Source organism: Hyla sarda, unplaced genomic scaffold (genome assembly GCF_029499605.1).
Source record: "Hyla sarda isolate aHylSar1 unplaced genomic scaffold, aHylSar1.hap1 scaffold_307, whole genome shotgun sequence".
NCBI lineage: Eukaryota > Metazoa > Chordata > Amphibia > Anura > Hylidae > Hyla > Hyla sarda.
The window spans coordinates 309,752-331,410 of record NW_026609792.1 but is presented as its reverse complement, the minus strand read 5'-3'; the positions used below and the strand labels follow the sequence as shown (position 1 = coordinate 331,410).

The 21,659-nt window shown below is 46.4% G+C and overlaps 10 non-coding genes across 10 annotated transcripts; all 10 read left to right on the top strand.

Annotated features, from left to right (window-relative positions):
- The first annotated feature begins 962 nt into the window (after window positions 1-962).
- On the top strand, window positions 963-1,153 carry LOC130328356 (U2 spliceosomal RNA). The gene has a single exon (XR_008872366.1). It is a non-coding gene; the product is annotated as a U2 spliceosomal RNA (small nuclear RNA).
- Window positions 1,154-3,242: 2,089 nt separating this feature from the next.
- Window positions 3,243-3,433, top strand: LOC130328355 (U2 spliceosomal RNA). Its single transcript, XR_008872365.1, has one exon. It is a non-coding gene; the product is annotated as a U2 spliceosomal RNA (small nuclear RNA).
- A 2,114-nt stretch (window positions 3,434-5,547) lies between these two features.
- Window positions 5,548-5,738, top strand: LOC130328354 (U2 spliceosomal RNA). The gene has a single exon (XR_008872364.1). It is a non-coding gene; the product is annotated as a U2 spliceosomal RNA (small nuclear RNA).
- Window positions 5,739-7,819: 2,081 nt separating this feature from the next.
- LOC130328410 (U2 spliceosomal RNA) lies at window positions 7,820-8,007 on the top strand. The gene has a single exon (XR_008872402.1). It is a non-coding gene; the product is annotated as a U2 spliceosomal RNA (small nuclear RNA).
- A 694-nt stretch (window positions 8,008-8,701) lies between these two features.
- LOC130328394 (U2 spliceosomal RNA) lies at window positions 8,702-8,890 on the top strand. The gene has a single exon (XR_008872393.1). It is a non-coding gene; the product is annotated as a U2 spliceosomal RNA (small nuclear RNA).
- Window positions 8,891-10,986: 2,096 nt separating this feature from the next.
- LOC130328353 (U2 spliceosomal RNA) lies at window positions 10,987-11,177 on the top strand. The gene has a single exon (XR_008872363.1). It is a non-coding gene; the product is annotated as a U2 spliceosomal RNA (small nuclear RNA).
- Window positions 11,178-13,261: 2,084 nt separating this feature from the next.
- Window positions 13,262-13,452, top strand: LOC130328463 (U2 spliceosomal RNA). The gene has a single exon (XR_008872446.1). It is a non-coding gene; the product is annotated as a U2 spliceosomal RNA (small nuclear RNA).
- A 2,094-nt stretch (window positions 13,453-15,546) lies between these two features.
- LOC130328462 (U2 spliceosomal RNA) lies at window positions 15,547-15,737 on the top strand. The gene has a single exon (XR_008872445.1). It is a non-coding gene; the product is annotated as a U2 spliceosomal RNA (small nuclear RNA).
- A 2,100-nt stretch (window positions 15,738-17,837) lies between these two features.
- On the top strand, window positions 17,838-18,028 carry LOC130328461 (U2 spliceosomal RNA). Its single transcript, XR_008872444.1, has one exon. It is a non-coding gene; the product is annotated as a U2 spliceosomal RNA (small nuclear RNA).
- Window positions 18,029-20,124: 2,096 nt separating this feature from the next.
- Window positions 20,125-20,315, top strand: LOC130328460 (U2 spliceosomal RNA). Its single transcript, XR_008872443.1, has one exon. It is a non-coding gene; the product is annotated as a U2 spliceosomal RNA (small nuclear RNA).
- Window positions 20,316-21,659: the final 1,344 nt, after the last annotated feature.

Here is a 21,659-nt window from a genome sequence, read left to right as displayed (position 1 = left end):
AGGGAAAAAAAGGTGGAAATGGGTTTAAAAGTGATTTCGGCGGAGAAATATATATATATATATATATATATATATATATATATATATACGCGCACACACACACATAGATATAAACGTATTCTCCGTTGAGATATTGCAGCCGCTGCTGTGTCCAGGCCCAGGAGCCTTAGCACTGTGCTGTGATGTCACTCAATACCACTGACATCACTAGGTGTAAACAACATCTCTCCTTTGCTGTGTATGTGACTATGGAGCTGTTTGGTGATGTCGTCTATTACGGCCTTCATAGAAGCAACAGGAGATTGTTGCATCCATCTAGAACCCTCAGAACTACAGTGCTATGATGTCACTCACTTCCACAGGCCTTGCAGAGTGTAAACAACAACAACCCAGCTTTGTTGTGTATGTAACCATAGGGATTTGTGATGTCACCTAGAACCTTCACAGCAGCGACAGCTTTATGAGGAGCATCAGCACTGCTCTGCCTGAGCAGAACCATCACCGCCATAGGTTGTCAAATAACCCGGATTTAACCCACACAGGTAAGTCCAATGGGGTGCAGGCATGTCCTCTATGCTTACAGCTTCCCGTGGGTGTTGGTTTGATATCGTTTGGGGACAGCCAAGGAGGCATCTGCAGGCAACAAAGGTAGGTGTGTGCTTGTGTGTGTGTTTCCTATGCAGATCCTAAGCCCAGTGTCACATGCAAGTAGGAGGAGTAAGAAGGGTTCCTGGCAAATCCGGGTTATGGATTGCATTTAAAAAGGCCCCGTGGGGAGTGCAATGGGCCCCTGTCTTGCTGCTTAGCAATAATGGTATGGGTTTAGGTTCTGCTGTGTGTACTGGTGGTTGACTGCCCCCCAGCCCAGAGTGTGCATGGAAAATTGTCTGGCAGCCTCCCTGACAGCAAGCAGTGATAGTGCCCATGAAGGGGACCTTGTTGGGCCCGCCCCTTTCACGGTTATCGCTTCTCGGCCTTTTGGCTAAGATCAAGTGTAGTATCTGTTCTTATCAGTTTAATATCTGATACGTCCCCTATCTGGGGACCATATATTAAATGGATTTTTGAGAACGGGGGCCGATTTCGAAGCTTGCTTCCGTCGCCCTATGCATTGACCCGATATGGCAGTATCTTCGGGTACAGTGCACCACCCCCTTACAGGGTTAAAAAGAAAGATTCCTACTTTCATTGCTACCTGCTTGCTGGCTAGCCAGCTAGCCAGCCCTGTGGGCCTTGCTGCTGCTGCTGCAGCCAAAAAACAAAAGGTGGTGCTGCTGCTGCTTCTGCTGCTTCTGCTTCTGCTTGTGTCTGGCCCCTGTTGGAGCGTCCAGGCACAGGACTTCTGCTGCTGCTGACTAAATGGCCTCCTTAATTGGATCATTTGAGTAGCCAGCACACCTGTGCAGGTAGGGCATGACATGATAGGCAGCTGCCTTGATAGCGGGTGGGTCCTGAATGTTCCTAATTGACAAAATAAGATTAATGCTTATGAAGAAATATAAAATCTCATCCCTTCCCCAATATCGCGCCACACCCCTACCCCTTAATTCCCTGGTTGAACTTGATGGACATATGTCTTTTTTCGACCGTACTAACTATGTAACTATGTAACATAACATGGGGGGGGGGGGGGGGGTCTCCTGGCTGTTCACACAGGTGTGTCATTGCTGTACATTGACCATGCATTGCTTCTGTGGTATTGCAAAGGCAAAGACAAATGCTTCCAGCCATCCATTGCACTAATGGATTGGTCATCAGCTGGCTGTCTATGTCCCGCATCAATATAGACCAAAGTACAGAGGGTTAGGCTATGCTATTGTGCACCTACCTGATGCATCAGAAGGTGCGAGGCCCTTGCTAAATTCTGTGCACAGACTTTGAGATCTATGCTTTAGACTGTATCTAAACCTGCTCCAACATGGACTGACATTCTGGCCTACTTTCAGCCGATGCGACTTGTCTGTCGCTGAACAGTCGCTTTTTATGTATTCAGCACCTATGTATAATGTTGTAAAAATGCTCTAGAAGCTAAAGTCGCAGAAATGTCACACATATTTGGCCTGCAACTTTCTGTGCGACAAATTCAGACAGGAAAAATCAGTATAAATCCTTAGAAAATTATCCCCCAGTGTCTCCATCTGCTGGCGGTATTGAATAAGCATTGCTGCACTGATGGGGTATGCATTAGACGAAAAAAAAGAAGAAAAAGAAGAATAATACGCCCAGAAAAGAGGCGAAAAGGAGAAAAACGTAAAAAAACGTGAAAAAAAAGTAAGAGGAAGAGAAGGGAAAAAAAGGTGGAAATGGGTTTAAAAGTGATTTCGGCGGAGAAATATATATATATATATATATATATATATATATATATACGCGCACACACACACATAGATATAAACGTATTCTCCGTTGAGATATTGCAGCCGCTGCTGTGTCCAGGCCCAGGAGCCTTAGCACTGTGCTGTGATGTCACTCAATACCACTGACATCACTAGGTGTAAACAACATCTCTCCTTTGCTGTGTATGTGACTATGGAGCTGTTTGGTGATGTCGTCTATTACGGCCTTCATAGAAGCAACAGGAGATTGTTGCATCCATCTAGAACCCTCAGAACTACAGTGCTATGATGTCACTCACTTCCACAGGCCTTGCAGAGTGTAAACAACAACAACCCAGCTTTGTTGTGTATGTAACCATAGGGATTTGTGATGTCACCTAGAACCTTCACAGCAGCGACAGCTTTATGAGGAGCATCAGCACTGCTCTGCCTGAGCAGAACCATCACCGCCATAGGTTGTCAAATAACCCGGATTTAACCCACACAGGTAAGTCCAATGGGGTGCAGGCATGTCCTCTATGCTTACAGCTTCCCGTGGGTGTTGGTTTGATACCGTTTGGGGACAGCCAAGGAGGCATCTGCAGGCAACAAAGGTAGGTGTGTGCTTGTGTGTGTGTTTCCTATGCAGATCCTAAGCCCAGTGTCACATGCAAGTAGGAGGAGTAAGAAGGGTTCCTGGCAAATCCGGGTTATGGATTGCATTTAAAAAGGCCCCGTGGGAGTGCAATGGGCCCCTGTCTTGCTGCTTAGCAATAATGGTATGGGTTTAGGTTCTGCTGTGTGTACTGGTGGTTGACTGCCCCCCAGCCCAGAGTGTGCATGGAAAATTGTCTGGCAGCCTCCCTGACAGCAAGCAGTGATAGTGCCCATGAAGGGGACCTTGTTGGGCCCGCCCCTTTCACGGTTATCGCTTCTCGGCCTTTTGGCTAAGATCAAGTGTAGTATCTGTTCTTATCAGTTTAATATCTGATACGTCCCCTATCTGGGGACCATATATTAAATGGATTTTTGAGAACGGGGGCCGATTTCGAAGCTTGCTTCCGTCGCCCTATGCATTGACCCGATATGGCAGTATCTTCGGGTACAGTGCACCACCCCCTTACAGGGTTAAAAAGAAAGATTCCTACTTTCATTGCTACCTGCTTGCTGGCTAGCCAGCTAGCCAGCCCTGTGGGCCTTGCTGCTGCTGCTGCAGCCAAAAAACAAAAGGTGGTGCTGCTGCTGCTTCTGCTGCTTCTGCTTCTGCTTGTGTCTGGCCCCTGTTGGAGCGTCCAGGCACAGGACTTCTGCTGCTGCTGACTAAATGGCCTCCTTAATTGGATCATTTGAGTAGCCAGCACACCTGTGCAGGTAGGGCATGACATGATAGGCAGCTGCCTTGATAGCGGGTGGGTCCTGAATGTTCCTAATTGACAAAATAAGATTAATGCTTATGAAGAAATATAAAATCTCATCCCTTCCCCAATATCGCGCCACACCCCTACCCCTTAATTCCCTGGTTGAACTTGATGGACATATGTCTTTTTTCGACCGTACTAACTATGTAACTATGTAACATAACATGGGGGGGGGGGGGGGGTCTCCTGGCTGTTCACACAGGTGTGTCATTGCTGTACATTGACCATGCATTGCTTCTGTGGTATTGCAAAGGCAAAGACAAATGCTTCCAGCCATCCATTGCACTAATGGATTGGTCATCAGCTGGCTGTCTATGTCCCGCATCAATATAGACCAAAGTACAGAGGGTTAGGCTATGCTATTGTGCACCTACCTGATGCATCAGAAGGTGCGAGGCCCTTGCTAAATTCTGTGCACAGACTTTGAGATCTATGCTTTAGACTGTATCTAAACCTGCTCCAACATGGACTGACATTCTGGCCTACTTTCAGCCGATGCGACTTGTCTGTCGCTGAACAGTCGCTTTTTATGTATTCAGCACCTATGTATAATGTTGTAAAAATGCTCTAGAAGCTAAAGTCGCAGAAATGTCACACATATTTGGCCTGCAACTTTCTGTGCGACAAATTCAGACAGGAAAAATCAGTATAAATCCTTAGAAAATTATCCCCCAGTGTCTCCATCTGCTGGCGGTATTGAATAAGCATTGCTGCACTGATGGGGTATGCATTAGACGAAAAAAAAGAAGAAAAAGAAGAATAATACGCCCAGAAAAGAGGCGAAAAGGAGAAAAACGTAAAAAAACGTGAAAAAAAAGTAAGAGGAAGAGAAGGGAAAAAAAGGTGGAAATGGGTTTAAAAGTGATTTCGGCGGAGAAATATATATATATATATATATATATATATATATATATATATATATATATATATATATATATATACGCGCACACACACACATAGATATAAACGTATTCTCCGTTGAGATATTGCAGCCGCTGCTGTGTCCAGGCCCAGGAGCCTTAGCACTGTGCTGTGATGTCACTCAATACCACTGACATCACTAGGTGTAAACAACATCTCTCCTTTGCTGTGTATGTGACTATGGAGCTGTTTGGTGATGTCGTCTATTACGGCCTTCATAGAAGCAACAGGAGATTGTTGCATCCATCTAGAACCCTCAGAACTACAGTGCTATGATGTCACTCACTTCCACAGGCCTTGCAGAGTGTAAACAACAACAACCCAGCTTTGTTGTGTATGTAACCATAGGGATTTGTGATGTCACCTAGAACCTTCACAGCAGCGACAGCTTTATGAGGAGCATCAGCACTGCTCTGCCTGAGCAGAACCATCACCGCCATAGGTTGTCAAATAACCCGGATTTAACCCACACAGGTAAGTCCAATGGGGTGCAGGCATGTCCTCTATGCTTACAGCTTCCCGTGGGTGTTGGTTTGATACCGTTTGGGGACAGCCAAGGAGGCATCTGCAGGCAACAAAGGTAGGTGTGTGCTTGTGTGTGTGTTTCCTATGCAGATCCTAAGCCCAGTGTCACATGCAAGTAGGAGGAGTAAGAAGGGTTCCTGGCAAATCCGGGTTATGGATTGCATTTAAAAAGGCCCCGTGGGAGTGCAATGGGCCCCTGTCTTGCTGCTTAGCAATAATGGTATGGGTTTAGGTTCTGCTGTGTGTACTGGTGGTTGACTGCCCCCCAGCCCAGAGTGTGCATGGAAAATTGTCTGGCAGCCTCCCTGACAGCAAGCAGTGATAGTGCCCATGAAGGGGACCTTGTTGGGCCCGCCCCTTTCACGGTTATCGCTTCTCGGCCTTTTGGCTAAGATCAAGTGTAGTATCTGTTCTTATCAGTTTAATATCTGATACGTCCCCTATCTGGGGACCATATATTAAATGGATTTTTGAGAACGGGGGCCGATTTCGAAGCTTGCTTCCGTCGCCCTATGCATTGACCCGATATGGCAGTATCTTCGGGTACAGTGCACCACCCCCTTACAGGGTTAAAAAGAAAGATTCCTACTTTCATTGCTACCTGCTTGCTGGCTAGCCAGCTAGCCAGCCCTGTTGGCCTTGCTGCTGCTGCTGCAGCCAAAAAACAAAAGTTGGTGCTGCTGCTGCTTCTGCTGCTTCTGCTTCTGCTTGTGTCTGGCCCCTGTTGGAGCGTCCAGGCACAGGACTTCTGCTGCTGCTGACTAAATGGCCTCCTTAATTGGATCATTTGAGTAGCCAGCACACCTGTGCAGGTAGGGCATGACATGATAGGCAGCTGCCTTGATAGCGGGTGGGTCCTGAATGTTCCTAATTGACAAAATAAGATTAATGCTTATGAAGAAATATAAAATCTCATCCCTTCCCCAATATCGCGCCACACCCCTACCCCTTAATTCCCTGGTTGAACTTGATGGACATATGTCTTTTTTCGACCGTACTAACTATGTAACTATGTAACATAACATGGGGGGGGGGGGGGGGGTCTCCTGGCTGTTCACACAGGTGTGTCATTGCTGTACATTGACCATGCATTGCTTCTGTGGTATTGCAAAGGCAAAGACAAATGCTTCCAGCCATCCATTGCACTAATGGATTGGTCATCAGCTGGCTGTCTATGTCCCGCATCAATATAGACCAAAGTACAGAGGGTTAGGCTATGCTATTGTGCACCTACCTGATGCATCAGAAGGTGCGAGGCCCTTGCTAAATTCTGTGCACAGACTTTGAGATCTATGCTTTAGACTGTATCTAAACCTGCTCCAACATGGACTGACATTCTGGCCTACTTTCAGCCGATGCGACTTGTCTGTCGCTGAACAGTCGCTTTTTATGTATTCAGCACCTATGTATAATGTTGTAAAAATGCTCTAGAAGCTAAAGTCGCAGAAATGTCACACATATTTGGCCTGCAACTTTCTGTGCGACAAATTCAGACAGGAAAAATCAGTATAAATCCTTAGAAAATTATCCCCCAGTGTCTCCATCTGCTGGCGGTATTGAATAAGCATTGCTGCACTGATGGGGTATGCATTAGACGAAAAAAAAGAAGAAAAAGAAGAATAATACGCCCAGAAAAGAGGCGAAAAGGAGAAAAACGTAAAAAAACGTGAAAAAAAAGTAAGAGGAAGAGAAGGGAAAAAAAGGTGGAAATGGGTTTAAAAGTGATTTCGGCGGAGAAATATATATATATATATATATATATATATACGCGCACACACACACATAGATATAAACGTATTCTCCGTTGAGATATTGCAGCCGCTGCTGTGTCCAGGCCCAGGAGCCTTAGCACTGTGCTGTGATGTCACTCAATACCACTGACATCACTAGGTGTAAACAACATCTCTCCTTTGCTGTGTATGTGACTATGGAGCTGTTTGGTGATGTCGTCTATTACGGCCTTCATAGAAGCAACAGGAGATTGTTGCATCCATCTAGAACCCTCAGAACTACAGTGCTATGATGTCACTCACTTCCACAGGCCTTGCAGAGTGTAAACAACAACAACCCAGCTTTGTTGTGTATGTAACCATAGGGATTTGTGATGTCACCTAGAACCTTCACAGCAGCGACAGCTTTATGAGGAGCATCAGCACTGCTCTGCCTGAGCAGAACCATCACCGCCATAGGTTGTCAAATAACCCGGATTTAACCCACACAGGTAAGTCCAATGGGGTGCAGGCATGTCCTCTATGCTTACAGCTTCCCGTGGGTGTTGGTTTCATACCGTTTGGGGACAGCCAAGGAGGCATCTGCAGGCAACAAAGGTAGGTGTGTGCTTGTGTGTGTGTTTCCTATGCAGATCCTAAGCCCAGTGTCACATGCAAGTAGGAGGAGTAAGAAGGGTTCCTGGCAAATCCGGGTTATGGATTGCATTTAAAAAGGCCCCGTGGGAGTGCAATGGGCCCCTGTCTTGCTGCTTAGCAATAATGGTATGGGTTTAGGTTCTGCTGTGTGTACTGGTGGTTGACTGCCCCCCAGCCCAGAGTGTGCATGGAAAATTGTCTGGCAGCCTCCCTGACAGCAAGCAGTGATAGTGCCCATGAAGGGGACCTTGTTGGGCCCGCCCCTTTCACGGTTATCGCTTCTCGGCCTTTTGGCTAAGATCAAGTGTAGTATCTGTTCTTATCAGTTTTTCATGCCGGTGGACAGTAACGCCGGTATGGGGCTGGTGGGGATGGGTGCTGCATGGAGGATGCAGGTGTACCAGGGCTTTCCGGGGCTGGTTCTGAGGAATCAGCTCGACGGCTGCCCCGATGTGACCTGTTCCCTCCGGGTCTCGCCATGAGGCTGAGAGGGTCTAGAGCCGAGGTACTTTTGTGCCTCGGGGAGTGGTGACCCCGAGGTGCCGAAACTCACTGGGAGGATAGACTCACTGAGTTGAAGCACGGGCACCATAATCTCTTCACCTTGTGGCACTCACCTCTTGATTCCCGGCCTTCTGGCTAGGATCAGAGAAATTTTTATAGATCCGGCCGGATGTCCGGGCAGTATATCTGCACACATTCACTTATTTATTTCTTTTTTGTCTCACTGTGTCACTTTTTGCGTGTTGTGTGTTCACAGGATTGGTCAGGATGCGGTAGCCCTTCTGGGTGTCCCTCCTGGCGGTCTAGGGGAGGTGTGTGTGGCCATTAGGTTCCGCACCTCCCTGCAAACACCCCGGGTACTCCTGCTTTTGCAGGGTACCTACCGTAATCGGCTCTGCGGGCAGATACCTTGGCTAACGCCAAGGGGGATGCCGGGAGCATTTGTGGTCCCCTAGTAGCTTCGGCGAAAAGGGACATCGAACCTGGAACCTCGCAGGTACCTTTTGGTCCGGAGGCGAAGGGTAAGGTTTGTTGGGGGGCCTCTCTCCTATCGGAGAAGGGCTTGCGATAGACCGCATCCTTTGTGCACGTTTTTTTAGTGTAACACGTTTGCACTTTTTCTTGCACTTTGGGTGAATCGAAAGCACGTTCCTCGGCTTATAAAAAAAAAAAAAAAAAAAAAAAAAAATCTGTTCTTATCAGTTTAATATCTGATACGTCCCCTATCTGGGGACCATATATTAAATGGATTTTTGAGAACGGGGGCCGATTTCGAAGCTTGCTTCCGTCGCCCTATGCATTGACCCGATATGGCAGTATCTTCGGGTACAGTGCACCACCCCCTTACAGGGTTAAAAAGAAAGATTCCTACTTTCATTGCTACCTGCTTGCTGGCTAGCCAGCTAGCCAGCCCTGTGGGCCTTGCTGCTGCTGCTGCAGCCAAAAAACAAAAGGTGGTGCTGCTGCTGCTTCTGCTGCTTCTGCTTCTGCTTGTGTCTGGCCCCTGTTGGAGCGTCCAGGCACAGGACTTCTGCTGCTGCTGACTAAATGGCCTCCTTAATTGGATCATTTGAGTAGCCAGCACACCTGTGCAGGTAGGGCATGACATGATAGGCAGCTGCCTTGATAGCGGGTGGGTCCTGAATGTTCCTAATTGACAAAATAAGATTAATGCTTATGAAGAAATATAAAATCTCATCCCTTCCCCAATATCGCGCCACACCCCTACCCCTTAATTCCCTGGTTGAACTTGATGGACATATGTCTTTTTTCGACCGTACTAACTATGTAACTATGTAACATAACATGGGGGGGGGGGGGGGGGGGGTCTCCTGGCTGTTCACACAGGTGTGTCATTGCTGTACATTGACCATGCATTGCTTCTGTGGTATTGCAAAGGCAAAGACAAATGCTTCCAGCCATCCATTGCACTAATGGATTGGTCATCAGCTGGCTGTCTATGTCCCGCATCAATATAGACCAAAGTACAGAGGGTTAGGCTATGCTATTGTGCACCTACCTGATGCATCAGAAGGTGCGAGGCCCTTGCTAAATTCTGTGCACAGACTTTGAGATCTATGCTTTAGACTGTATCTAAACCTGCTCCAACATGGACTGACATTCTGGCCTACTTTCAGCCGATGCGACTTGTCTGTCGCTGAACAGTCGCTTTTTATGTATTCAGCACCTATGTATAATGTTGTAAAAATGCTCTAGAAGCTAAAGTCGCAGAAATGTCACACATATTTGGCCTGCAACTTTCTGTGCGACAAATTCAGACAGGAAAAATCAGTATAAATCCTTAGAAAATTATCCCCCAGTGTCTCCATCTGCTGGCGGTATTGAATAAGCATTGCTGCACTGATGGGGTATGCATTAGACGAAAAAAAAGAAGAAAAAGAAGAATAATACGCCCAGAAAAGAGGCGAAAAGGAGAAAAACGTAAAAAAACGTGAAAAAAAAGTAAGAGGAAGAGAAGGGAAAAAAAGGTGGAAATGGGTTTAAAAGTGATTTCGGCGGAGAAATATATATATATATATATATATATATATATATATATATATACGCGCACACACACACATAGATATAAACGTATTCTCCGTTGAGATATTGCAGCCGCTGCTGTGTCCAGGCCCAGGAGCCTTAGCACTGTGCTGTGATGTCACTCAATACCACTGACATCACTAGGTGTAAACAACATCTCTCCTTTGCTGTGTATGTGACTATGGAGCTGTTTGGTGATGTCGTCTATTACGGCCTTCATAGAAGCAACAGGAGATTGTTGCATCCATCTAGAACCCTCAGAACTACAGTGCTATGATGTCACTCACTTCCACAGGCCTTGCAGAGTGTAAACAACAACAACCCAGCTTTGTTGTGTATGTAACCATAGGGATTTGTGATGTCACCTAGAACCTTCACAGCAGCGACAGCTTTATGAGGAGCATCAGCACTGCTCTGCCTGAGCAGAACCATCACCGCCATAGGTTGTCAAATAACCCGGATTTAACCCACACAGGTAAGTCCAATGGGGTGCAGGCATGTCCTCTATGCTTACAGCTTCCCGTGGGTGTTGGTTTGATACCGTTTGGGGACAGCCAAGGAGGCATCTGCAGGCAACAAAGGTAGGTGTGTGCTTGTGTGTGTGTTTCCTATGCAGATCCTAAGCCCAGTGTCACATGCAAGTAGGAGGAGTAAGAAGGGTTCCTGGCAAATCCGGGTTATGGATTGCATTTAAAAAGGCCCCGTGGGAGTGCAATGGGCCCCTGTCTTGCTGCTTAGCAATAATGGTATGGGTTTAGGTTCTGCTGTGTGTACTGGTGGTTGACTGCCCCCCAGCCCAGAGTGTGCATGGAAAATTGTCTGGCAGCCTCCCTGACAGCAAGCAGTGATAGTGCCCATGAAGGGGACCTTGTTGGGCCCGCCCCTTTCACGGTTATCGCTTCTCGGCCTTTTGGCTAAGATCAAGTGTAGTATCTGTTCTTATCAGTTTAATATCTGATACGTCCCCTATCTGGGGACCATATATTAAATGGATTTTTGAGAACGGGGGCCGATTTCGAAGCTTGCTTCCGTCGCCCTATGCATTGACCCGATATGGCAGTATCTTCGGGTACAGTGCACCACCCCCTTACAGGGTTAAAAAGAAAGATTCCTACTTTCATTGCTACCTGCTTGCTGGCTAGCCAGCTAGCCAGCCCTGTGGGCCTTGCTGCTGCTGCTGCAGCCAAAAAACAAAAGGTGGTGCTGCTGCTGCTTCTGCTGCTTCTGCTTCTGCTTGTGTCTGGCCCCTGTTGGAGCGTCCAGGCACAGGACTTCTGCTGCTGCTGACTAAATGGCCTCCTTAATTGGATCATTTGAGTAGCCAGCACACCTGTGCAGGTAGGGCATGACATGATAGGCAGCTGCCTTGATAGCGGGTGGGTCCTGAATGTTCCTAATTGACAAAATAAGATTAATGCTTATGAAGAAATATAAAATCTCATCCCTTCCCCAATATCGCGCCACACCCCTACCCCTTAATTCCCTGGTTGAACTTGATGGACATATGTCTTTTTTCGACCGTACTAACTATGTAACTATGTAACATAACATGGGGGGGGGGGGGTCTCCTGGCTGTTCACACAGGTGTGTCATTGCTGTACATTGACCATGCATTGCTTCTGTGGTATTGCAAAGGCAAAGACAAATGCTTCCAGCCATCCATTGCACTAATGGATTGGTCATCAGCTGGCTGTCTATGTCCCGCATCAATATAGACCAAAGTACAGAGGGTTAGGCTATGCTATTGTGCACCTACCTGATGCATCAGAAGGTGCGAGGCCCTTGCTAAATTCTGTGCACAGACTTTGAGATCTATGCTTTAGACTGTATCTAAACCTGCTCCAACATGGACTGACATTCTGGCCTACTTTCAGCCGATGCGACTTGTCTGTCGCTGAACAGTCGCTTTTTATGTATTCAGCACCTATGTATAATGTTGTAAAAATGCTCTAGAAGCTAAAGTCGCAGAAATGTCACACATATTTGGCCTGCAACTTTCTGTGCGACAAATTCAGACAGGAAAAATCAGTATAAATCCTTAGAAAATTATCCCCCAGTGTCTCCATCTGCTGGCGGTATTGAATAAGCATTGCTGCACTGATGGGGTATGCATTAGACGAAAAAAAAGAAGAAAAAGAAGAATAATACGCCCAGAAAAGAGGCGAAAAGGAGAAAAACGTAAAAAAACGTGAAAAAAAGTAAGAGGAAGAGAAGGGAAAAAAAGGTGGAAATGGGTTTAAAAGTGATTTCGGCGGAGAAATATATATATATATATATATATATATATATATATATACGCGCACACACACACATAGATATAAACGTATTCTCCGTTGAGATATTGCAGCCGCTGCTGTGTCCAGGCCCAGGAGCCTTAGCACTGTGCTGTGATGTCACTCAATACCACTGACATCACTAGGTGTAAACAACATCTCTCCTTTGCTGTGTATGTGACTATGGAGCTGTTTGGTGATGTCGTCTATTACGGCCTTCATAGAAGCAACAGGAGATTGTTGCATCCATCTAGAACCCTCAGAACTACAGTGCTATGATGTCACTCACTTCCACAGGCCTTGCAGAGTGTAAACAACAACAACCCAGCTTTGTTGTGTATGTAACCATAGGGATTTGTGATGTCACCTAGAACCTTCACAGCAGCGACAGCTTTATGAGGAGCATCAGCACTGCTCTGCCTGAGCAGAACCATCACCGCCATAGGTTGTCAAATAACCCGGATTTAACCCACACAGGTAAGTCCAATGGGGTGCAGGCATGTCCTCTATGCTTACAGCTTCCCGTGGGTGTTGGTTTGATACCGTTTGGGGACAGCCAAGGAGGCATCTGCAGGCAACAAAGGTAGGTGTGTGCTTGTGTGTGTGTTTCCTATGCAGATCCTAAGCCCAGTGTCACATGCAAGTAGGAGGAGTAAGAAGGGTTCCTGGCAAATCCGGGTTATGGATTGCATTTAAAAAGGCCCCGTGGGAGTGCAATGGGCCCCTGTCTTGCTGCTTAGCAATAATGGTATGGGTTTAGGTTCTGCTGTGTGTACTGGTGGTTGACTGCCCCCCAGCCCAGAGTGTGCATGGAAAATTGTCTGGCAGCCTCCCTGACAGCAAGCAGTGATAGTGCCCATGAAGGGGACCTTGTTGGGCCCGCCCCTTTCACGGTTATCGCTTCTCGGCCTTTTGGCTAAGATCAAGTGTAGTATCTGTTCTTATCAGTTTAATATCTGATACGTCCCCTATCTGGGGACCATATATTAAATGGATTTTTGAGAACGGGGGCCGATTTCGAAGCTTGCTTCCGTCGCCCTATGCATTGACCCGATATGGCAGTATCTTCGGGTACAGTGCACCACCCCCTTACAGGGTTAAAAAGAAAGATTCCTACTTTCATTGCTACCTGCTTGCTGGCTAGCCAGCTAGCCAGCCCTGTGGGCCTTGCTGCTGCTGCTGCAGCCAAAAAACAAAAGGTGGTGCTGCTGCTGCTTCTGCTGCTTCTGCTTCTGCTTGTGTCTGGCCCCTGTTGGAGCGTCCAGGCACAGGACTTCTGCTGCTGCTGACTAAATGGCCTCCTTAATTGGATCATTTGAGTAGCCAGCACACCTGTGCAGGTAGGGCATGACATGATAGGCAGCTGCCTTGATAGCGGGTGGGTCCTGAATGTTCCTAATTGACAAAATAAGATTAATGCTTATGAAGAAATATAAAATCTCATCCCTTCCCCAATATCGCGCCACACCCCTACCCCTTAATTCCCTGGTTGAACTTGATGGACATATGTCTTTTTTCGACCGTACTAACTATGTAACTATGTAACATAACATGGGGGGGGGGGGGGGGTCTCCTGGCTGTTCACACAGGTGTGTCATTGCTGTACATTGACCATGCATTGCTTCTGTGGTATTGCAAAGGCAAAGACAAATGCTTCCAGCCATCCATTGCACTAATGGATTGGTCATCAGCTGGCTGTCTATGTCCCGCATCAATATAGACCAAAGTACAGAGGGTTAGGCTATGCTATTGTGCACCTACCTGATGCATCAGAAGGTGCGAGGCCCTTGCTAAATTCTGTGCACAGACTTTGAGATCTATGCTTTAGACTGTATCTAAACCTGCTCCAACATGGACTGACATTCTGGCCTACTTTCAGCCGATGCGACTTGTCTGTCGCTGAACAGTCGCTTTTTATGTATTCAGCACCTATGTATAATGTTGTAAAAATGCTCTAGAAGCTAAAGTCGCAGAAATGTCACACATATTTGGCCTGCAACTTTCTGTGCGACAAATTCAGACAGGAAAAATCAGTATAAATCCTTAGAAAATTATCCCCCAGTGTCTCCATCTGCTGGCGGTATTGAATAAGCATTGCTGCACTGATGGGGTATGCATTAGACGAAAAAAAAGAAGAAAAAGAAGAATAATACGCCCAGAAAAGAGGCGAAAAGGAGAAAAACGTAAAAAAACGTGAAAAAAAAGTAAGAGGAAGAGAAGGGAAAAAAAGGTGGAAATGGGTTTAAAAGTGATTTCGGCGGAGAAATATATATATATATATATATATATATATATATATATATATATACGCGCACACACACACATATATATAAACGTATTCTCCGTTGAGATATTGCAGCCGCTGCTGTGTCCAGGCCCAGGAGCCTTAGCACTGTGCTGTGATGTCACTCAATACCACTGACATCACTAGGTGTAAACAACATCTCTCCTTTGCTGTGTATGTGACTATGGAGCTGTTTGGTGATGTCGTCTATTACGGCCTTCATAGAAGCAACAGGAGATTGTTGCATCCATCTAGAACCCTCAGAACTACAGTGCTATGATGTCACTCACTTCCACAGGCCTTGCAGAGTGTAAACAACAACAACCCAGCTTTGTTGTGTATGTAACCATAGGGATTTGTGATGTCACCTAGAACCTTCACAGCAGCGACAGCTTTATGAGGAGCATCAGCACTGCTCTGCCTGAGCAGAACCATCACCGCCATAGGTTGTCAAATAACCCGGATTTAACCCACACAGGTAAGTCCAATGGGGTGCAGGCATGTCCTCTATGCTTACAGCTTCCCGTGGGTGTTGGTTTGATACCGTTTGGGGACAGCCAAGGAGGCATCTGCAGGCAACAAAGGTAGGTGTGTGCTTGTGTGTGTGTTTCCTATGCAGATCCTAAGCCCAGTGTCACATGCAAGTAGGAGGAGTAAGAAGGGTTCCTGGCAAATCCGGGTTATGGATTGCATTTAAAAAGGCCCCGTGGGAGTGCAATGGGCCCCTGTCTTGCTGCTTAGCAATAATGGTATGGGTTTAGGTTCTGCTGTGTGTACTGGTGGTTGACTGCCCCCCAGCCCAGAGTGTGCATGGAAAATTGTCTGGCAGCCTCCCTGACAGCAAGCAGTGATAGTGCCCATGAAGGGGACCTTGTTGGGCCCGCCCCTTTCACGGTTATCGCTTCTCGGCCTTTTGGCTAAGATCAAGTGTAGTATCTGTTCTTATCAGTTTAATATCTGATACGTCCCCTATCTGGGGACCATATATTAAATGGATTTTTGAGAACGGGGGCCGATTTCGAAGCTTGCTTCCGTCGCCCTATGCATTGACCCGATATGGCAGTATCTTCGGGTACAGTGCACCACCCCCTTACAGGGTTAAAAAGAAAGATTCCTACTTTCATTGCTACCTGCTTGCTGGCTAGCCAGCTAGCCAGCCCTGTGGGCCTTGCTGCTGCTGCTGCAGCCAAAAAACAAAAGGTGGTGCTTCTGCTGCTTCTGCTTCTGCTTGTGTCTGGCCCCTGTTGGAGCGTCCAGGCACAGGACTTCTGCTGCTGCTGACTAAATGGCCTCCTTAATTGGATCATTTGAGTAGCCAGCACACCTGTGCAGGTAGGGCATGACATGATAGGCAGCTGCCTTGATAGCGGGTGGGTCCTGAATGTTCCTAATTGACAAAATAAGATTAATGCTTATGAAGAAATATAAAATCTCATCCCTTCCCCAATATCGCGCCACACCCCTACCCCTTAATTCCCTGGTTGAACTTGATGGACATATGTCTTTTTTCGACCGTACTAACTATGTAACTATGTAACATAACATGGGGGGGGGGGGGATCTCCTGGCTGTTCACACAGGTGTGTCATTGCTGTACATTGACCATGCATTGCTTCTGTGGTATTGCAAAGGCAAAGACAAATGCTTCCAGCCATCCATTGCACTAATGGATTGGTCATCAGCTGGCTGTCTATGTCCCGCATCAATATAGACCAAAGTACAGAGGGTTAGGCTATGCTATTGTGCACCTACCTGATGCATCAGAAGGTGCGAGGCCCTTGCTAAATTCTGTGCACAGACTTTGAGATCTATGCTTTAGACTGTATCTAAACCTGCTCCAACATGGACTGACATTCTGGCCTACTTTCAGCCGATGCGACTTGTCTGTCGCTGAACAGTCGCTTTTTATGTATTCAGCACCTATGTATAATGTTGTAAAAATGCTCTAGAAGCTAAAGTCGCAGAAATGTCACACATATTTGGCCTGCAACTTTCTGTGCGACAAATTCAGACAGGAAAAATCAGTATAAATCCTTAGAAAATTATCCCCCAGTGTCTCCATCTGCTGGCGGTATTGAATAATCATTGCTGCACTGATGGGGTATGCATTAGACGAAAAAAAAGAAGAAAAAGAAGAATAATACGCCCAGAAAAGAGGCGAAAAGGAGAAAAACGTAAAAAAACGTGAAAAAAAAGTAAGAGGAAGAGAAGGGAAAAAAAGGTGGAAATGGGTTTAAAAGTGATTTCGGCGGAGAATATATATATATATATATATATATATATATATATATATATATATATATATATATATATATACGCGCACACACACACATAGATATAAACGTATTCTCCGTTGAGATATTGCAGCCGCTGCTGTGTCCAGGCCCAGGAGCCTTAGCACTGTGCTGTGATGTCACTCAATACCACTGACATCACTAGGTGTAAACAACATCTCTCCTTTGCTGTGTATGTGACTATGGAGCTGTTTGGTGATGTCGTCTATTACGGCCTTCATAGAAGCAACAGGAGATTGTTGCATCCATCTAGAACCCTCAGAACTACAGTGCTATGATGTCACTCACTTCCACAGGCCTTGCAGAGTGTAAACAACAACAACCCAGCTTTGTTGTGTATGTAACCATAGGGATTTGTGATGTCACCTAGAACCTTCACAGCAGCGACAGCTTTATGAGGAGCATCAGCACTGCTCTGCCTGAGCAGAACCATCACCGCCATAGGTTGTCAAATAACCCGGATTTAACCCACACAGGTAAGTCCAATGGGGTGCAGGCATGTCCTCTATGCTTACAGCTTCCCGTGGGTGTTGGTTTGATACCGTTTGGGGACAGCCAAGGAGGCATCTGCAGGCAACAAAGGTAGGTGTGTGCTTGTGTGTGTGTTTCCTATGCAGATCCTAAGCCCAGTGTCACATGCAAGTAGGAGGAGTAAGAAGGGTTCCTGGCAAATCCGGGTTATGGATTGCATTTAAAAAGGCCCCGTGGGAGTGCAATGGGCCCCTGTCTTGCTGCTTAGCAATAATGGTATGGGTTTAGGTTCTGCTGTGTGTACTGGTGGTTGACTGCCCCCCAGCCCAGAGTGTGCATGGAAAATTGTCTGGCAGCCTCCCTGACAGCAAGCAGTGATAGTGCCCATGAAGGGGACCTTGTTGGGCCCGCCCCTTTCACGGTTATCGCTTCTCGGCCTTTTGGCTAAGATCAAGTGTAGTATCTGTTCTTATCAGTTTAATATCTGATACGTCCCCTATCTGGGGACCATATATTAAATGGATTTTTGAGAACGGGGGCCGATTTCGAAGCTTGCTTCCGTCGCCCTATGCATTGACCCGATATGGCAGTATCTTCGGGTACAGTGCACCACCCCCTTACAGGGTTAAAAAGAAAGATTCCTACTTTCATTGCTACCTGCTTGCTGGCTAGCCAGCTAGCCAGCCCTGTGGGCCTTGCTGCTGCTGCAGCCAAAAAACAAAAGGTGGTGCTGCTGCTGCTTCTGCTGCTTCTGCTTCTGCTTGTGTCTGGCCCCTGTTGGAGCGTCCAGGCACAGGACTTCTGCTGCTGCTGACTAAATGGCCTCCTTAATTGGATCATTTGAGTAGCCAGCACACCTGTGCAGGTAGGGCATGACATGATAGGCAGCTGCCTTGATAGCGGGTGGGTGCTGAATGTTCCTAATTGACAAAATAAGATTAATGCTTATGAAGAAATATAAAATCTCATCCCTTCCCCCAATATCGCGCCACACCCCTACCCCTTAATTCCCTGGTTGAACTTGATGGACATATGTCTTTTTTCGACCGTACTAACTATGTAACTATGTAACATAACATGGGGGGGGGGGGTCTCCTGGCTGTTCACACAGGTGTGTCATTGCTGTACATTGACCATGCATTGCTTCTGTGGTATTGCAAAGGCAAAGACAAATGCTTCCAGCCATCCATTGCACTAATGGATTGGTCATCAGCTGGCTGTCTATGTCCCGCATCAATATAGACCAAAGTACAGAGGGTTAGGCTATGCTATTGTGCACCTACCTGATGCATCAGAAGGTGCGAGGCCCTTGCTAAATTCTGTGCACAGACTTTGAGATCTATGCTTTAGACTGTATCTAAACCTGCTCCAACATGGACTGACATTCTGGCCTACTTTCAGCCGATGCGACTTGTCTGTCGCTGAACAGTCGCTTTTTATGTATTCAGCACCTATGTATAATGTTGTAAAAATGCTCTAGAAGCTAAAGTCGCAGAAATGTCACACATATTTGGCCTGCAACTTTCTGTGCGACAAATTCAGACAGGAAAAATCAGTATAAATCCTTAGAAAATTATCCCCCAGTGTCTCCATCTGCTGGCGGTATTGAATAAGCATTGCTGCACTGATGGGGTATGCATTAGACGAAAAAAAAGAAGAAAAAGAAGAATAATACGCCCAGAAAAGAGGCGAAAAGGAGAAAAACGTAAAAAAACGTGAAAAAAAAGTAAGAGGAAGAGAAGGGAAAAAAAGGTGGAAATGGGTTTAAAAGTGATTTCGGCGGAGAAATATATATATATATATATATATATATATATATATATATATATATATATATATGCGCACACACACACATAGATATAAACGTATTCTCCGTTGAGATATTGCAGCCGCTGCTGTGTCCAGGCCCAGGAGCCTTAGCACTGTGCTGTGATGTCACTCAATACCACTGACATCACTAGGTGTAAACAACATCTCTCCTTTGCTGTGTATGTGACTATGGAGCTGTTTGGTGATGTCGTCTATTATGGCCTTCATAGAAGCAACAGGAGATTGTTGCATCCATCTAGAACCCTCAGAACTACAGTGCTATGATGTCACTCACTTCCACAGGCCTTGCAGAGTGTAAACAACAACAACCCAGCTTTGTTGTGTATGTAACCATAGGGATTTGTGATGTCACCTAGAACCTTCACAGCAGCGACAGCTTTATGAGGAGCATCAGCACTGCTCTGCCTGAGCAGAACCATCACCGCCATAGGTTGTCAAATAACCCGGATTTAACCCACACAGGTAAGTCCAATGGGGTGCAGGCATGTCCTCTATGCTTACAGCTTCCCGTGGGTGTTGGTTTGATACCGTTTGGGGACAGCCAAGGAGGCATCTGCAGGCAACAAAGGTAGGTGTGTGCTTGTGTGTGTGTTTCCTATGCAGATCCTAAGCCCAGTGTCACATGCAAGTAGGAGGAGTAAGAAGGGTTCCTGGCAAATCCGGGTTATGGATTGCATTTAAAAAGGCCCCGTGGGAGTGCAATGGGCCCCTGTCTTGCTGCTTAGCAATAATGGTATGGGTTTAGGTTCTGCTGTGTGTACTGGTGGTTGACTGCCCCCCAGCCCAGAGTGTGCATGGAAAATTGTCTGGCAGCCTCCCTGACAGCAAGCAGTGATAGTGCCCATGAAGGGGACCTTGTTGGGCCCGCCCCTTTCACGGTTATCGCTTCTCGGCCTTTTGGCTAAGATCAAGTGTAGTATCTGTTCTTATCAGTTTAATATCTGATACGTCCCCTATCTGGGGACCATATATTAAATGGATTTTTGAGAACGGGGGCCGATTTCGAAGCTTGCTTCCGTCGCCCTATGCATTGACCCGATATGGCAGTATCTTCGGGTACAGTGCACCACCCCCTTACAGGGTTAAAAAGAAAGATTCCTACTTTCATTGCTACCTGCTTGCTGGCTAGCCAGCTAGCCAGCCCTGTGGGCCTTGCTGCTGCTGCAGCCAAAAAACAAAAGGTGGTGCTGCTGCTGCTTCTGCTGCTTCTGCTTCTGCTTGTGTCTGGCCCCTGTTGGAGCGTCCAGGCACAGGACTTCTGCTGCTGCTGACTAAATGGCCTCCTTAATTGGATCATTTGAGTAGCCAGCACACCTGTGCAGGTAGGGCATGACATGATAGGCAGCTGCCTTGATAGCGGGTGGGTGCTGAATGTTCCTAATTGACAAAATAAGATTAATGCTTATGAAGAAATATAAAATCTCATCCCTTCCCCAATATCGCGCCACACCCCTACCCCTTAATTCCCTGGTTGAACTTGATGGACATATGTCTTTTTTCGACCGTACTAACTATGTAACTATGTAACATAACATGGGGGGGGGGGGTCTCCTGGCTGTTCACACAGGTGTGTCATTGCTGTACATTGACCATGCATTGCTTCTGTGGTATTGCAAAGGCAAAGACAAATGCTTCCAGCCATCCATTGCACTAATGGATTGGTCATCAGCTGGCTGTCTATGTCCCGCATCAATATAGACCAAAGTACAGAGGGTTAGGCTATGCTATTGTGCACCTACCTGATGCATCAGAAGGTGCGAGGCCCTTGCTAAATTCTGTGCACAGACTTTGAGATCTATGCTTTAGACTGTATCTAAACCTGCTCCAACATGGACTGACATTCTGGCCTACTTTCAGCCGATGCGACTTGTCTGTCGCTGAACAGTCGCTTTTTATGTATTCAGCACCTATGTATAATGTTGTAAAAATGCTCTAGAAGCTAAAGTCGCAGAAATGTCACACATATTTGGCCTGCAACTTTCTGTGCGACAAATTCAGACAGGAAAAATCAGTATAAATCCTTAGAAAATTATCCCCCAGTGTCTCCATCTGCTGGCGGTATTGAATAAGCATTGCTGCACTGATGGGGTATGCATTAGACGAAAAAAAAGAAGAAAAAGAAGAATAATACGCCCAGAAAAGAGGCGAAAAGGAGAAAAACGTAAAAAAACGTGAAAAAAAAGTAAGAGGAAGAGAAGGGAAAAAAAGGTGGAAATGGGTTTAAAAGTGATTTCGGCGGAGAAATATATATATATATATATATATATATATATATGCGCACACACACACATAGATATAAACGTATTCTCCGTTGAGATATTGCAGCCGCTGCTGTGTCCAGGCCCAGGAGCCTTAGCACTGTGCTGTGATGTCACTCAATACCACTGACATCACTAGGTGTAAACAACATCTCTCC